The sequence below is a fragment of the Budorcas taxicolor genome, chromosome 2 (assembly GCF_023091745.1).
Source record: "Budorcas taxicolor isolate Tak-1 chromosome 2, Takin1.1, whole genome shotgun sequence".
In the NCBI taxonomy this organism is placed as follows: Eukaryota; Metazoa; Chordata; class Mammalia; order Artiodactyla; family Bovidae; genus Budorcas; species Budorcas taxicolor.
In genome coordinates this window covers 17,111,662-17,129,087 of record NC_068911.1, presented here as the reverse complement: position 1 = coordinate 17,129,087, position 17,426 = coordinate 17,111,662, and the positions used below count along the sequence as shown (strand labels likewise).

Sequence of the window (17,426 nt, the reverse complement as noted above, 5' to 3'; positions counted from 1 at the left end):
CAGAGCAAGAGGTAGGGCTGGATATCAGCCCCCACTCACCGTCTGCCAGGGTGCCCTGTGCAGAGTGTGGAGCCTAAACAACTGTATGTGGGGGCTCCAACTTTTTGGGCCAGGGAGACCCAGATCTGTCCTCCCAGCCAGCAGAATTCAGTTCACTGAACTGATGTTTCCTTCTAAGCTGCTCCATCTCCCACGCACCTCCTCAGCCCCTCGGCTGGCCCAGGTCCCTGCTTCCATCCTCCTCCCACCCAGCCTTCCTCCTCAGAGCCCCAGGAGAAGCAATTCGGGAATGAATACCTCCTACATCTCTGACCGTGCCTGCATCTTCTTCCTGCCTTGCAAGGCGCCATGCACCCCCCCTTCTTTTTTGTTTCTTAAAGATTTATTTATTTATTTTTGGCCAGGCGGGGTCTTTGTTGCTGCACATGGACTTTCTCTAGTTGCAGTGACGGAGGTTACTCTCTAGTTGCGGCGAGCAGACTTCTCATTGGTGTGGCTTCTCTTGTTGTGGAGTGCAGGCTTCAGCACTTACGGCACACAGGCTCAGGAGTTGTGGCGCATGAGCTTAGTCGCTCCATCGCAGGCAGGATCGTCCCAGACCAGGGATCGAATCCATGTCCCTGGCACTGGCAGGTGGATTCGCAACCACTGGACCACCGGAAAGCCCTATGCATCCTTTCATGAGTCTTTGCAGGAACTCTGCCCTCTCTGCTGGTGATACCCCCCCTCTCGAGCCCCTGGGGAAACTCTATTCACGCTCAAACTCAGCTTAAAGACCTTCGCTGCTGCTCACTCTCCTGCTTAAACATACCAGCTAGTTCTTGCCTTTGAGCCTTTGCAGCTGCTGACCCTCCTTCCATCCAGACATTCCACTGGCTCCTCTTCGCGCTGGTCACAGCTCCAGTGTCACCCCATGGGAGGTCTGCCCTGAACACCCTATCCAACCACCTCCTGGTTAGTCTCCCTCACCTCTCCTTGATTTCTGTTTTCATAAGCCTTTTCACAAGCTGAATTTTTCCTTTGTTTATTGGTGATTCCAGGTCCACAATGAATGGCTATGCATGTTGTAAGTTGCAGAGGAGGTGAGTGAGGCTAAAGACCACCTTGCGACTCACATTACAAGCTGGGTGCTGGGGAGAGGGGTGGGGGGCTGTGGAAGAGGCTGCACCTGCCCAGCGGGAGCACCTTCCCTAATTCACACACTGCCAGGCCACCAGGTATACAAATTTCAGCCCCAGTGGCTTCCAGCTGTGACAGGCAAGCCCACCAGGATAGGTGTCTGCTGTCTCGGTTGCTGTATGTCCAGTGCCCAGCACAGTGCCCGGCACATAGCCGGTGCTCAAGCATTTTCTTTCATTTAAAAAAAAATATTTATTTATTTGGCTGCAACGGGTTGCAGCCTGTGAACTCCTAGTTGTGACATGTGGTTTCAGTTCCCTGACCTGGAACTGAACCTGGGCCTCAGCATTGGGAACGTGGAGTCTTAGCCACTGGACCCCAGGGAGGTCCTGCAATAAACATTTTTCAAGCAAACAAACCTTACTCAGATTCCTCCACTCCCATCCACTCCTTACACTCTTCAGTAGAATGCACCACACATGTGGTCCATCTCTGGGGCTGTGTATGGTTCATCTAGTGGGGGATCCCACAGGAAGCCAGGGACAAAACTGGCCCCAGACTTGGTGATGGTAATTGTTTGTTAAGAGAATGCCAAGGGGCCCCAGGAGTGGGATGTGTGAATGAAGGAGTCCTGGTGATGCTCCCTAGAACTCAGTGCCCTGACCTTGCCAGGGACTCTGCCCTGAGCCCCCAGTCTAATCCCGCTTCCTGGAGGCGCATTTGGTGGGGTCAGGCGGCCAGGGCATTCTGTTCGAAATCCAGATGCCGAGCGCTGCATAGTCACTCACGGGCAGGAGGTGGCATCGGAGGGTCCCGCAGGGAGGATGAGGGGGCCAGGCTAGGCTTTTGCGTGGGCAGATCTCAGGCGCCGCCTTCCCTCTGCTCCCTGTGGCCATCCGCCCACTGGCCTCCCAGCTCCGGCAGAGAAGGAGTTAACCTCCCGGCTTCTCAGCGTGAATGTGGAGCTATTAATACCCACAGCCAAGCCGGTGTGCCAGAGCAGCCGCCGCTGGAGGAGCCGGAGGAGCCCTGAGCCCAGGGAGCTCCAGTCCGAGCTGGCACTGGAGCCAGGAGTCCAGGGACCAGAACTTTTCTCGTGGACAGCGTGGGCACCGTGCCAACCTCATCTGGTCCTCGCCCACCTTTCAGCTTCAGGTCCCGACCCTCCCTCTTGGAGGCCACCCATGCCACCCACCCCCCAGGGGAGAACAAACTTTCTTGGAGAAACCACCTCTATCGCCTGCGCTGGCCGGCCGGGAAGGAGCAGACAGCCGGACAGCCAGATGAACAGATGGACAGGGCATCTGTGAGCCTGTCCTCCGGGTCACGCCTCTGACCAGCTGCAGTGGAGCAGGCAGCCGAGGAGCCTCAGGCACCACCAGGGGTGGCGAGGGGCCCTGCTGGACCTTTGTCCGCCGGCCAGCTGCCTCTGAGTCCAGGCGACTGGGAGCTGCTTCCGAGGGCCCAGCCTCGGGGCTGGAAGGTCCGTGAGTCAGGAGAGCCGATCCCATCAGACAGAGCCACGGGCTCTCCCGCTCACCGAGGCGACGGGTAACCTGAGCGAAAAGGCACAGGTGGCAGGTGGGCAAGCGCAGGCACAGGGTCCCGAAGCCAACAGGCTACTGACCCTGGAGCACGCTGGCTCGGGGAGCCCTGCCCAGGCAAGGGACGATGCTGTCGAGGCCGCCACCGGCCGCCCCTGCCCCGTCCTGGAGCTGCCTCCGGCCTGGCCCCTGCGCTGTGGGAAGGAGGATGTGCCAGCCTTCTGCTTCGTCTGTTTCCACAGGGAGGAGGAGGAGGAGCTGCTGGAAGAGGTCCCACTGCAGAGGTCAGTGCCCGAGGTGGGCAGTGGGTGGGCAAGGTGAGGGCACAGGGCTTGGGAAGGGGCCCCTTGGGGGCCGGGGGTCCTGCTTCTGAGTTCCTCTGTCCACTGCTTACCAGCCCATCCCTCCTCCCTGTGTCAGACTCCCAGATCTCTCACCAGGGTACCCCACACCCTCCTCCCTGTCTCTCCCATCCTGCCCCCACAGTGACCCTCCTGTCTGTTCCCCCTGTGGTCATGCCCCTTCTGCTCAGAGTCTTCCGTGACTCCCGGCTCCCACACAGTGAAGTCAACACTCAGCTGGACATTCAAGGCCTGTGAGATCAGATCAGCCCCACCCACCTCATCTTCGCTCTTCTCCCCTGTATTCACCCTCCATGAAACCCTGCCCAGACTTGCCTTCCCCTAGCTCCCCTCCTTCCAAGCCCAGCTGCCATACCTCCTCCTCCAAGAAGCCCTCCAGGAAGCCCCTGCCCCATCCCAAGCTGAGAGTCACCTTTCCTACCTACACTGCACTGACACTTTTTAGTGTTAGGTTTTTGTTGAATTAATAAGTGGAAACGTCTTCATGTGTGTACGCACGCATGTGTGTGTGTGTCTGTATAAAAGAAAGGGAGGGGAGGGGATGGAAGGCTTGTGTGTCTAGGTGATTGGGTATTTGGGGGTGAGTGTGTATGTGTGTGTGTGTATGTTTGTGGCACTAGGTGTGAGTTCTATGTACTCATGGTAGGGGACAGGGTGTGCACTGGGCCCGGAGGGGTGAGGGATTCATGCCCTACCGATCAGTGTCTCTTTGGCCACCTCTTCCCACCCCCATGTTCAGGGAAACCCAGGCTCCAGCCAAGTGCATTTCCCAAGCTGTGACCACAGGCTCCAGGAATAGATGCAACATCTGTAGGGAAGACAGGGGTCACCTCTGCTCCAGCCCAGCCCGCCCACACCTCCATCACCACCTGAGTCAGCACTGCCCTGGGTGCGGAGAAGGGCAGGCTCAGTGCCAGCCCAGGTGTGCCCTCCTGGCCCCTAGCAGGAGGGCGGGGGCTCCTGCAGCCTGGGACAGGCTCCTCCCTAAATCTCATTGGTGGACCTGGGTGGGTCATTTGTCTTCCATGGGCCTCTGTCTTCTCATTTGTGGAACAGTAGGCTACTCTGTGCATGGTGCATGATGGTCAGTTCATCCTTCAGCAGTGACTGGGTACTCAGAGCGCCAGGACCCCAGCACTCTTGGGGTCCAGCCTGCTAGGAGAGACCTCGATCACACGGATCACGGATCAGTTTGGCAGTGATGGGCACTGGTTGGGCATGAGTGCACTGTGCTCAGGGAGTGAGGGGGAGAGACTGACCACCCCTGCCCACAGGAACCCTGGGAGCCCCTGCAGGTCTGTCTTAAAGGACAGGTCCTCTTCCAGGTACAGAGTGAAGTTTTTTTAAAACATTTTATTTTGTGTTGGAGTATAGCCAGTTAACAAAATTGTAATAGTTTCTGATGGACAGCAAAGGGACTCAGACATATATACACATGCATGCATTCTCCCCCAACACCCTTCCCATCCAGGCTGCCACATAATACTGAGCAGAGTTCCCTGTGCTACCCAGTAGGTCCTTGTTGGTTATCCCTTTTAAATATAGCAGCGTGTACGTGACCTCCCCGAACTCCCTAACTATCCCTGCCCCCCATCCTTCCCCCAACCCCAGCAACCATAAGATGGTTCTCCACGTCTGTGAGTCTAGGAGTGAAGTGAAGGAAAGGCCATTCCAGACAGCGGAGATGGAGAGAGAGCAAAGACCCAGTGGCGTGAGAAAGAAACTGTGTGGGCGTGGCGGGCATGGGGCTGGCAGGGTCTGCAGGGGTCAGGTCACCAGGGGTCTTGACTGCTGAGCCCAGGACTTGATCTATAGGCGATAGAGCGAGCTGTGGGGAGGGTGTTGAAGCAAAATGGAACGAGTTAGGTGATTCGGTGAGACCACAGGTGTGGAAATGTTTCCCGAACAAAACAATGGACTCCTGAGAGCATCACTGTTTTCATAATAGGAACTCAAAATGCTCGTTGAATGATTGAATGAATGGATGGATGGATGAGATGTGGGGAGATGGAACATCAGAATCACTGAGCTGATTGTTAAAAAAGTACACACTCCCAGGCCCTGCCCTGGAGACTTCGTGGCCTCATGTCTCAGAGGGGATGAATATATATTTCTAATCAGCCCCCCACCAGGTGGGGCTTCCCTGGTGGCTCAGTGGTGAAGAATCCACCTGACTAAGACCCAGTTTCAATCCCTGGGTCAGAAAGATCCCCTGGAGAAAGAAAAGGCAACCCACTCCAATTTTCTTGTCTGGGAAACCCTTGGACAAGGGGCCTGGTGGGGCTACAGTCCATGGGGTCGCAGAGAGTCAGACAGGATGGAGTGACCAAACAGTGGACCAACCCCCACCAGGTGGGCAGCTTGACTGAACCAGCATGTGGGAAACCCCAGAATGAGGCAGGGATGGGCTCTAGAGTCAGGCAGCCATGAGATCCTGCCCTCTTCCCTCCCCATGTTCCTCCTCCAACTCTGGGGACTCCTCCTGTAGGGCATGCCCCTCAGCCTCTTGTCCTGGCAGCATGGTGACCTGCGCTGGCAGAATCTGGTCTCCTTTCCAGCTGGTGGGTCCTGGCCCTTTAAGATCTGGAGAGGGGACACCACCAGGCTGGGCAAAGACAGTGACCACAGGTGCCAGGTGGTGAAGCTAAAAATACTGAGTGATGTGGACGCCCAGGCTGCAGGAGCCAGGCAGCGCTAGTGGGTAGTGTTGGCGGGGGGAAGTTCTGGAGTGTTTTTTTCCCTAGTGGAGGAGGGGCAGTGAGCAGTGAGGTTTGGTGGGGTCACCTTGGGGGTTTAGAGGAGCCTGCTCCCCACCCCCACCACTCTCAGCCTTTCTCCAGCCCCTGGAAGGCGCCAGGTTTCACTCCCAATTTGCTGCCGTGTTTAGCTGCCCCAGGGCGTGCTAATTCTGCAGCATCCTGCTTCTCTGGGATGCCGGGGAAGTCCTTTCTTCTCTTTGAGCCTCTGTAAAATTAAAGAGCTGCTGGGGCACTTTTAGGGACAGAGATGCAAAAAGGAATGTAGGGAGACCAGTTCCCTCATTTGTGGATTCAACAAAGATTCCCCAAGGCTTCCCAGGACTAGAGGCTGAGGCCAAAGAGATGAACACGAATCAGGCATTTCCCTGGAAGAGCCAGGGAATCAGGCATTTCCCTGGAAGAGCCAGGGAATCAGGCATTTCCCTGGAAGAGCCAGGGAACACGCGCTGAAACAATGGCTTGCAGTGCAACGTGCTGCCATTGAGGTGTGAACTCCGTTTCTGTTTGGGGCTGAAGTGAGAAACCGCCCCCACCAAGAACTCATCTGCATTTAATGAGAACTTGTCAACAAAAGCATCACCCACCAGCCATCTCTATTTGATGTCTGATGCGTGATTAGGGGAGGCTCCACTGAAACCACATGTGCTTCAAAGGGCAGACCCTCCCTGGACCTTCTCCCTGGCTGCTCATGCAAGGTCCAGAGAGGGCTGGGCGGGGCCGGGGGAGACTCTGCTCCACTCAGTCTTTTGGGGACCCAGGCTCCGCCCACCTGTGATGCCGTCATCACCCAGGGCTTTAGAATCCACTGGATTCTCTGCTTTCACAGGCAGTCAAAGAAGGGTGGAGATCACATGGAAGGGTTTTCCAAACCAAAGCTGCAAGTGGCCTACTTCACTCCTGCCCACGCTGTGTGGCCAGGGCAGCTAATTACAAGAGAAACCTCGGGAACATAGTCCTGTTGTGAAGATGATATGTTTGGTATACATGAAAGCACTTGGCACAGAAGAGGTGCCCAGCATGTTTGTGCGGAAATTCTGCAGACTTCACTGAGCACCCTCAGTGGACTAGTCCTAGAAACTGGACAGAGAAAACACATCTCACTGCTCTCATTGGAATATATATATATATATTTTTTGGCCCCGCAGTGCAGCACGCAGGAACTTAGTTCCCCGATCAGGGATCGACCTCACGCCCCTTGCATTGGGAGCATGGCGTCTTAACGACTGGACCACCAGGGAATTCCCTCTCATTAAGCTTTTATCAAAGTGGGAGTCAAACAAAACACAAGTAAACAAACAAATACAATCACCCACGTTCAAAACCCACTGCTGGGACTTCCCTAGTGGTTCAGTGATGAAGAATCTGCCTTGCAATGCAGGGTACATGGATTCAGTCCCTGTTCAGGGAACTAAGATCCCACACGCCGCCTAGCAAGAAAGCTTGGGTACCACAACTACTGAGTCCACGCACCGCAACGAAAACACCCCACGTGACACGACAAACAGCCCGCGTTCTTTAACGAAGACCCAATGCAGTCAAATAAGTAAACAAATATTATATATTTTAGAAAAAGATACTGTTAAGGAAATTACCAGAGGCATGGTAGGGAGACACCACTTGGCATAAGGGGGAGGGGAGGTAGGGACAATTCATCTGAGACCTCAAGAAAGAGAAGGAGCCGGGCAGAGTTGAGGGAGAAGTATTCCCGGCATAGAGAATAGGGAGGGCAAAGGCCCAGAGCAGGTCAGAGTTTGGGGAATGTGAGAAAATATCAGGTCAGTATGGCCAGGGCAGGTAAGTGATGGGGAGAGAGACATGGGCAATGAAGGGAGACGGGGATGGGCTGGATCATACAGGCCTTATGGGCCTTCATGAGGAGGATGGATTTTATTCTGGTATAAAATGTGACTGGAAAAGGGGGAAGTGGCATAAGTTGATTACCATCTTAAGCGATCACTTGGGCTCCTCTGGGGAGAATCCGTGGCAGCCAGGCCAGAGCAGACACCAGAAATCAGTGTGGAAGTCATGGTGGTGACGGAGGGGGGCCGTGGTGTCGGCCTGGACCAAGGTGTCCCTAGGGCGTGGGAGAAATAGACACTTTCTAGATATATTTAGGAGACAGAACTTGCTGATGGGTTAAACGAAGGGAATCAAGAATGAATCTGAGGTTTCTAGGTTGGATAAATGTGTGGATGAGGGGAAGGCTCAAGGGCAGGAAGAGAGATAGCGGGAAATTCAGGAATTCAGCCATGGAGGTTTTCAACCTAGAAGCACATGAGACGCCCAAGTGAAGATGTCAAAGGAGGAGTTGGTACTAAGAGACTGGAGCTCAAAGAGGGAGTCTGTGGGCCACCTAGGAGATATCAGAGACTGTGGCATGAAGGTGGCTTTGAAAGCCATGAGGTCACACTGGAGGGACAGAGGAGAGGCCCCAGGATGGAGCCCGGAGGAACACTACCAACGTGAGGTCACGTGGAGGAGATGCTAACAGGGCGGGAGAGAAATAAAGTAGGAGGAAAACCAGGAGTGTGGGTAGCCATGGAAACCAAGAGACGAGTGTCTCAAGGCAGAGAGAGAGGTGGACAACTGGCTTCAAAGATGCTGAACAGCCAAGGAAAAGGAGAATCAATCTAGCAGCACAGAAGTCGAAAGTGACCTGGATAATTACAATTCCTGGCGGGGTGGAGACGGGAGCAGGGGTGAGTGGAGACTTCCGGTTAAAAATGGTGGATTGAATACACACATTTAAGTTCTCTGCGTCCTGAAACCCCATGAAAAAGAAACGAGTGGGTTTTACTTTTTTCTTTTCCCTTATGGTTTATTACAAGATATTGAATATAGTTCCCTGTGCTATACATCAGGACCTTGTTGCTTATCTATTTAATATATAGTAGTGTGTATCAATTAATCCCAAACTGCTAATTTATCCCTCCCCCTTCCTTTCCTCTTTGGTAACCACAAATTTGTTTTCTATGTGAGTCTGCTTCTGTTTTGCAAATAAATCCGTCTGTACCATGGTTTAGATTCACGTATGTGACATCATCTGATACTTGTCTTTGTCTGACTTCATTTAGGATGATCATCTCGAGATCCAGCCATATTCCTGCAAATAGCATTATTTCATTTTTACGGCTGAGTAATATCCCACTGCGCATAACATACCACCTCTTAGTTATCCATTTGTCTGTCAGTGGACATCGAGATTGTTTCCACATCTCGGCTATTCTACGAACATTGGGGGTACGTGTATCTTTTCAAACTAGGGTTTTCCCTGGATATATGGCCCAGCAGTGGGAATGTAGGGTTGTGGGGCAGCTCTATTTTAGCTTTTTAAGGAAACTCCATACTGTGTCTACAGTGGCTGCATCGATTACATTCCCACCAACAGTGTAAGCCCTTTTCTCCACGTGTGAGTGGGTTTTAAGGTGCAAACTACTGCAAATTTAGTTGTTTAAAACCAAATTGATTATCTTACTGACTATATGTCAGAAGTCCAACATGGGTCTCCCTGGGCTAAAGTCAAGATGTTGACAGGGCTGCTCTTGGGAACTCTTTCTGGAAGAACTTTCTGGAAGTTCCCGGGAAAATCCACCCCCTTATCTTTTCCAAGGTACCGCCTTCCAGAGGGCCCCCCTCCTTCCAGCGAGGCAGCGTCTCTCTGGCCCTGCTTCTCTCAACATCTTTCTTGCACCACAGCTGGGAAAGGTTCTCAGCTTTTAAGGCTGCATGCTATTATCTTGGGCTCACCTGAACAAGCCAGGATTATCTTCCCATCCCAAGGTCCTTAACCTTAATCACACCTGCAAAGCCTCTTTCTGTCACCTAAGGTAACATACTCCCAGGTTCTGGGGATGACGACATAGACATTAATGGAATTAGGTGGGGCATTATTCTGCCTCCCACAGCGTGAATCAGCAAGAACTTATAAAGTGAAAAAGGAGACAAGAGCAACACGACGTTGGAATCTAGAAAACGGATGAACATGGTGAGGGATATAGCAGTCCGGTGACGTGGCGCCTCAAGGGAACCCTAAATTGGGCATGAGAAAAAAAAAAACAAGGGGCACCACAATTTCCACCACAAAACCTCAAAAGGCCCTAGTGTTAATGGACTAAGTACCTCTGGAAGGGGGAGTAAAGCTAGGGCCAAAACCAGTAGGATTGCTCTAAGAAGGGCTTTAATTCTCAGATTTCTTTCTCTGCTCAGCTCCGCGGGGCAGCTGCCCCTCCCCCACCCTGACAAAGACTGAAGGCTTATTCCCCAGCGAGGATAAAACACAGGGTCTGTGAACTGGAGGACAGGGCACCATGAGGATAAGGAGGAGTTCTATGCTCTACCCGAGGGATTATTTGAATATTTGCATCTTGCATGTGGGGTGTCCTGCCCCCACCCCCATCACCTGGAGCGTCCTTCCCCCGTCGGCTCCCAGCACAGTGAAATCTGGTCCAGGCTCTCCAGGCAGGACACAGCAGAGTTCACTCCCTTCAGCCTCGGAATATGTTGACAATGGGTATTTTGTTCTTGCTGGTCTCTTATTTCCGGTTTTAGTTCTCTTCTCTCCCTGCACGCACGCAAAGTTGCTTCAGTCTTGTCCAACTCTGTGAGACCCTGTGGACCTTAGCCCGCCAGGCTCCTCTGTCCGTGGAATTCTCCAGTCGTGAATACTGGAGTGGGTTGCCATGAGCTCCTCCAAGGGATCCTCCCAACCCAAGGATCATACCTGTGTCTCTTACGTCTCCTGCATTGGCAGGCCGGTTCTTTACCACTAATGCCACCTGGAGAGCGCCCCCCAAAAAACTACTACAATACTCAGAGATTTAGGAATATATATTGTAACTATGAAATGAAAACTAGATGCTATTTTGAAAGAAAACAAACCTCCAAGGATGAACAAAACAAAAAAGTTCTTAAAATTTAAGAATATTATAGCAATGGGAGTTTGGGGTTAGCAGATGCAAACTAGTATACATAGAATGGATAAACTACAGGTCCTACTCTACAGAACAGGGAACTATCTTCAATATCCTGTGGTGAGTCAGAATGAAAAGGAATATGAAAGAGAATATATATTATATATGTATATATGTACATATATATGTATGTATAACTGAATAAGTTTGCTGTACAGCAGAAATTAACACAACATTGTAAATCAATTGTACTTCAATTTTCAAAAAAAGGGTATCGTAGCAGATTTCAGTTCAGATCAGTTCAGTCACTCAGTCGTGTCCAACTCTTTGCGACCCCATGGACTGCAGCCCGCCAGGCTTCTCTGTCCATCACCAACTCCCAGGGCCTACTCAAACTCATGTCCATCGCGTTAGTAATGCCATCCAATCATCTCATCCTCTGTCATCCCCATCTCCTCCCACCTTCAGTCTTTCCCAGCATCAGGGTCTTTTCCAACGAGTCGGTTCTTTGCATCAGGTGGCCAAAGTATTGGAGTTTCAGTTTCAGCATCAGTCCTTCCAATGAATATTCAGGACTGATTTCCTCTAGGATTGATGTTCCTTTAAGACTGACTGATTTCTGTCAATCCTAAAGGAAATCAGAGCAGAAATGGAAAACATTTAAAACAGTTAGGACAGGGATTCCCTGGTGGCTCAGTGGTGAATCCGTCTGCCAATGCAGGAGACACAGGTTCGATCCCTGGTCCAGGAAGATCCCACATGCCGAGGAGAAACTAAGCCCATGTGCCACAACTACTGAGCCTGCGCTCTAGAGCCCGGGAACTGCAACTGCTGAGCGCACACGCAGCAACCACTGAAGGCCAAGCAGCTTAGAGCCTGTGCTCTGCAACGAGAGAAGCCACTGCAATGAGAAGCTCACGTGCCGAAATGAAGACCCAGTGCAGCTGAAAGAAAGAAAGAAAGAGAAAAGGAAGAAAGGGAAGGAACAGCCCCATTAAAGAAGGGGGCAAAAGATCTGAACGGTCACTAGGTCAAAGATGATATACAGACAGCAAATAAGCTTATAAAGATGCTCAACATCAGATGTCATCAGGAAATGGCAAATTCAAACCACAGTGAGATACATTTACACACTGACCCAAAATATTGACAGCTACAAATGCTGGGGAGGATGTGGAGCAACAGGAACTCTCGTTCATTGCTGTGAGAACTCAAAAATGATATAGTCACTTTGGAAGACGGTCTGGCAGTTTCTTACAAAGCTAAACATAGTCTTACCATATGATCCAACAATAGCGTTCCTTGGTACTCACCCAAATGAGTTGAAAACGTATGTCTGAACAAAACCCTGCACATGGATGTTTATAAAAGCTCTTTTTCATAATTGCCTGAAAACTTGGGAGCATCTAAAATGTCCTTCAACAGGCAAATAGATGAACAAACTATGATATATCCACACAATGAAATATTATTTGCTGATAAAAATGAGCCATGAAGCCACAAAAAGACATACAAGAATCTTAAATGCATATGGCCTTGGTGGCTCAATGGTAAAGAGCCCGCCTGCCGATGCAGGAGATGGGGGTTCAATTCCCGGGTCAGGAAGGTCCCCTGGAGAAGGAAGTCTACTCAACATTCTCGCCAGGGAAATCCCATGGACAGAGAAGCTATAGTCCATGGGGTTGCAAAGAGTCAGACATGACTCAGCGGCTAAACGACAACCACCCCACAAGGTGAAAGAAGCCAGTCTGAAAAGGCTATGAGCTGTATGCCTCCAACTCTATGACATTCTGAAAAAGTCAACACTAGAGACAGGAAAAAGATCAGTGGTTTCCAGGGGCTGATGGGGAGCGGGGAGTGAGTAGGTGGAGCTCGGAGGATTTTTAGGGCAGTGGAACTATTCTGTACAATACTGGAAAGATGGGTCCGTGACCCCATCCATCTGTCAAAACCCATAGACTGTACGACAGAGGGAGCCCTCATGTAAACTATGGATTTTAGTTAATATTAGTTTATCAGCACTGGTTCATCAATTGTAACAAGCTCACCACACTAATGCAAAATGCTGATAATCAGGGAAAATGCAGAGGGGGGAGGTATACATGAAAAGTCTCTGTACTTCGTGTTCAGTTGTTCTATAAATCTAAAACTAAAACAGAAAATCTATCATAAAAGGGAAAAGGGGGGAAAGAAATCATAGTATCCCACAGAAAGTTGTGTTTCCACACTATGTAAATACTACCAATCTTTTTTTTTTTTTTTTTCCCTTTCGGCTGTGCGGCAAAGTTCCCCAACCAGGGATTGAACCCACGCCCCCTGTAGTGGAAGCACGGAGCCCTAACCACTGGGCAACTAGGAAAGTCCCCAACACTATCAATCGTTTTTTTTTTTTTAAATTTTATTTATTTATTTATTTTTGGCTGTACCGGGTCTTCGTTGCCGCACGAGGGCTTTCTCTAGTCATGGCAAGTGTGGGCTACTCTCTAGATGCCATAGTGAGATGCAGCCTTCTCACTATGGTGGCTTCTCTGATTGCGGTGCACAGGCTTTAGGGCACGGTCTAAAGGAGGCCTAAACTAGAGGAGGGTGCAGTCGTTGTGGCACATGGCCTTTATAGCCCCGCGGTATGCGGGATCTTCCCGGACCAAGAATCGAACCCATGTCCTCTGCACTTGCAGGTGGATTCTTAACCACTGGACCACCAAGGAAGTCCCGCCAACACTACCAGTCTTATCAGTACTATGATGCAACTGTTCCCGGAGGGTGGGAGACAGGAAGTGGCTCCATCTTCATCTTCCAGCATGAGAAGTGGAGATGAAAAGCATAACCTAAAACATGCTACGCAGGAAACATAGGAATGAAAATTACTAATACTCAGCTAAAAGGACGGAAATGATTGTCCCAAAGCAGTGGGAAATGGGAGTGGGAGCTGCCCGTGTTTCTTGATAGAAATGGATGGAGACGTGTGGTGGAGGGGAGTCCTGAAGAGTCCAGGGCCCAAAGGAGGGGTTGGCCTCGGGAGAAGGGCCTCCCCACCCCCACTGAAGCTGCTGGAAGAAGTGAGAGTGAGGGGCTGGGTGGGTTTGTGCTTTGATAAAAGGAGCCAATGAAACTGCATCCGGTCCACCTGTATTCTCAGTGAAATGGGAACCGTGGTTTGAGAAGTGAGGAGAAGGTGGGAGGACCTTGCTGCTCAGAGGAGGGTGCAGAGGCCAACAGCCATCTGCACCCCTGGGGGGCTGGTTAGACATGCAGAAGCTCAGGCCTCACCAAGATTCCTAGGAAAGGTGCAAGCAAATTAAAATTTGAGAAGGCCTGGTCAGAGAGAGTGGGGAAGGGCCATGGCAGGCATACTGGGGTTGTGGGGGGCAGCGAGTGCCCCTTGAAGACCATGAAGGGAAACTCTCTACTTAGTGGGGGACCCTCGGACCAGTGCTGGCTTGTATGGTACAGGCAGAAAGCAGTTGATGGTTGGCGTTTTGCCAGGCAGGTTCTCCAACGGGAGAGCTGGACACAGCGGGGTGGAGATGAAGGTGCCAGGGAGCAGCCATGGTGATGGTGTGCAGAGCCCAAGCAGGGCACGGCGGACCATCATGGCAGAAGGGGGCTGATGGGCAGTGAGAAAGGGATGGGGGCCCTGGACTGGTGGCCTCGATGGGGTCAAAAAACTGTTGCTTGTGGGTACCAGATGAAGAGGATAGAGAGGGAAACACAGGGGGAGGTGATCAAAACGGAATCTCAGAGCGGGTGGGGTGTGGGGTAATCATATGGTCTGGGATGTGAGCCTCAGAGGTGGAAGGGAGCAGAGAGGGTTAAAGGTGTCAGGAAAGGCCAGAGAACCAAAAGGCTGAGATCTCCACCCTCCACCTGAGGTTTGAACTCCGAAGGTCTAGTGATGGTGAGAGAAGAGGCTGATTCCTTTGCTCTGGGCGTGGCCGTGCATCAGGACTTGTGAAAGCTCCCGGGCAGACTAGAATGTGCAGCAGAGTTTGAGAACCACGGGTATAGCAAGGACACCCAGGTTCTGACAGAGAGAAAGAGACACGGGAGTAACCGGAAGGCTCCCTGGGGCTGGCATCGCTGATGGAGCCTGACCAGGGGGAAAGGGGAAGCCGGGTAGGGGCCGCTTGTGGCAGGTGAGCAGGTGGAGATGTTGCGGTCTTCCCGCTGGAAAACTGAATGTGTGTGCGCGCTCGTGCGTGCGTGCAGGCTTGTGAGACAGACAGAGACCCAGAGACGGCGAGTCCGGCGGCCGGCGAGCCCCTCGTCTGTCCTGCACTGCGGCGAGTTGGCCACTAGAGGGAGCGCCGCGCCCGCACATGCAGGGACGGCACCGCTCGTTCCGTCCGTCCGTCCGTGATGCTTCAGTCTTTTTCTGACAGATTTTATGTCCAAGCTCAGATTCTGCAGGTAGATACCCCTGGGTTTAACTCCAAGTCCCGCTACTTTTAGGCTGCGTGACCTTAGCCAGTTACCCGACCGTTCTGTGACCCAGTTTCGTCCTCCGTGCAGCTGTAACTCTGACCTGAGACGGTTCAGAGGATGAATGAGGTCAGGCGTGTGAAGCGCTGCCCCACACTGGGCGATGGCTAACCCGATCTGACAGTGCCGGAGGTTCTGCCACCGCCTCTGTCTCTCTCTGCTTCTCCTGCAGCCCCTCAGCCCAGCCCTGCCCAGCCTAGATCCAGGGGAAGAAACAGAGGTCAGCTTCTGGAATGTTCCAGAGCAGAGGCAGAGGTAAGGGTGGCCTGTAAGGCAGGAACAAGCCTGGGTGCCTCCCTTTCCTGTTAGTCTTGCTGGTTCTCTTTGTTTGGGAGCAGACTTCACCCTGTGGCTCATTCCTGGCCATGGTCTTCTCCTTCTGATCCCAGGCCTTCTCCTGCTCCTCCAGGCAGCCAGGGGACCAGCAGTTGCCCTTGCCTGGCAACCATATCATCCTTGAGAAGTGTCACTGTCTGGTGCCCCCACCAAAGGCTCAGAAGGGGTGCTCCATCCTAACTGCCCCGGTCCTTCCAGGATCCTGCCCAGACCAGCCAAGAGCTGGCCTATGAGGCCACACCTCGGGGAGAAGTGTCTTCGTGTATCTGTATTCCCAGGCTGGCCGAGGCCGCTGGTATGGAGGTCGCGATGTGTAGAAGACCCACAGAAGCAGCCCCCCTTGTCTTATGCTTGGTCCCTCAGAGGGGGTCTAGCCTTCCTGACTTTTTTAAATCAATGATTTGCTAACATTTTACAAATCAGATCCAGGTTTCTAACTTCTCCTGGAAAATTAGAAGCTCTGAAAACCTGAGTTCACATTCCCATGTGACAGCAATGGGCCACAGGGGAGGGGAGGCCACCGCTCAGATGGGCTAGGGCTCTCCCGCTCACCACTGTCCCCCACCCAGGTCATGCACCCCATTCACAGTCCCTCCCTGGGGACTCAGTGTCTCAGTCTGACTCCATGAAAGGAGAACTGTGCCCGAGAGGCTTCATGTACCTTGTCCATGTTGCAGCCACTGGCCCCAGGCAGGCAGAAACGCAGAGGGAGAGGGGTAGGGTCCCAGAATTGAGAGCAGACCTTCAGGGGCAAGGAATCCAGGGTCCAGAGAGCTGCTTGGTGTCCTCAGCTGTTGGTGGAATTTCACGGTCCAGAGGCTGAAGGCAAATAACACACACACACACACACACACACACACACACACACACCACCCCACTGTCCAATCTGTCAGCAGATCCTGTCACTTCTCATCACTTCTGTTCCTACTACCTGGTCCCTTGCTATCTTGTTTCACTTCGCTGGGTACTGGAGCCTCCTCACTTCCCTTCTTGCGCCGCCAGAGGGAGCCTGTTAAAACCTATAATCCACCTTCTCCCTCCTCTGCTCAAAACCCTCCAAGGACTGCCACTGCTCTCAGAGTCAACGGCAAAGGCTTACTGTGGCCCTGGATGAACTGTCCCCATCACCTCTCCTCCTCCCAGGCTCCATCAGCCTCGTTGTTCCTGGGCATCCCCAAGCATACACTCTGGCCTCAGGGCCTTTGCACTGGCTCTTCTCTCTGCCTGCCTGCCCTCATTTCAGCATGGCTCCCTTCCTCCCTCACCTCCTTCAAGTTTCTGCTCAAAAGGAACCTTCTCTGTGAAGACCTCCCTGCTTTATGTCTTCCCTCCATGAATCCCGTGAAGTATGGTCCTTTCTTCACATACCCTGTTTGTTGTCTTCTCCCCTCACTACAATGGATGCGGGCAGTGATTTTTCTGTTTTGTTCACTGCAAATGTTGCCTGGTACATAGGAGGCACTTGATAATATTTAGTAATTGAATGGATGAATGAACAAATATGTGAAACGAGGGCAGTAACAATCCCAGTAAGCAGAGTGGCTGTGAGAACTCAGTTAATATGTATCACGCAGGGCCCCAAACTTGGGCTCTAATGCTCTGTGGTTGGTATCTTAGAATTTTTTCTTTTCTTTTTCTGTCTGTGCCATGCAGCTTGTGGGATCTTAGCTCCCCAACCAGGGATTGAACCCATGCCCTCAGGTTAGTACAGAGTCCTAACCGCTGGACTGCCAGGGTATTCCCAGCAGCTTGCCATTCTTCATCATATCATCTTTCAAGTGTAAGTGAAGTCTGAGTAACGGTGGCACAAGCGAAACTTCCCTGGCGGTCCAGTGGTTAAGACTCTGTTCTTCCACTGCAGGGGGCACAGGTTCAGTCCCTGGTCGGAGAACTACGGTCCTGCACGCCACAGTC

At 52.1% G+C, this 17,426-nt stretch overlaps 1 protein-coding gene across 3 annotated transcripts in view; it reads left to right on the top strand.

Annotated features, from left to right (window-relative positions):
- Window positions 1–2,136: 2,136 nt before the first annotated feature.
- SBK1 (SH3 domain binding kinase 1) overlaps window positions 2,137–17,426 on the top strand; it is a 53,416-nt gene continuing 38,126 nt past the window's right edge. Inside the window, exon 1 of one of the 3 annotated variants that reach the window (XM_052655405.1) lies at window positions 2,137–2,947. The gene's annotated coding sequence lies outside the window, so the exon portion shown is untranslated. Of the gene's footprint in view, window positions 2,948–8,944; window positions 9,025–9,730; window positions 9,770–17,426 lie in introns of those variants that run through there. The other 2 variants (XM_052655421.1, XM_052655439.1) reach the window with 2 other exon arrangements.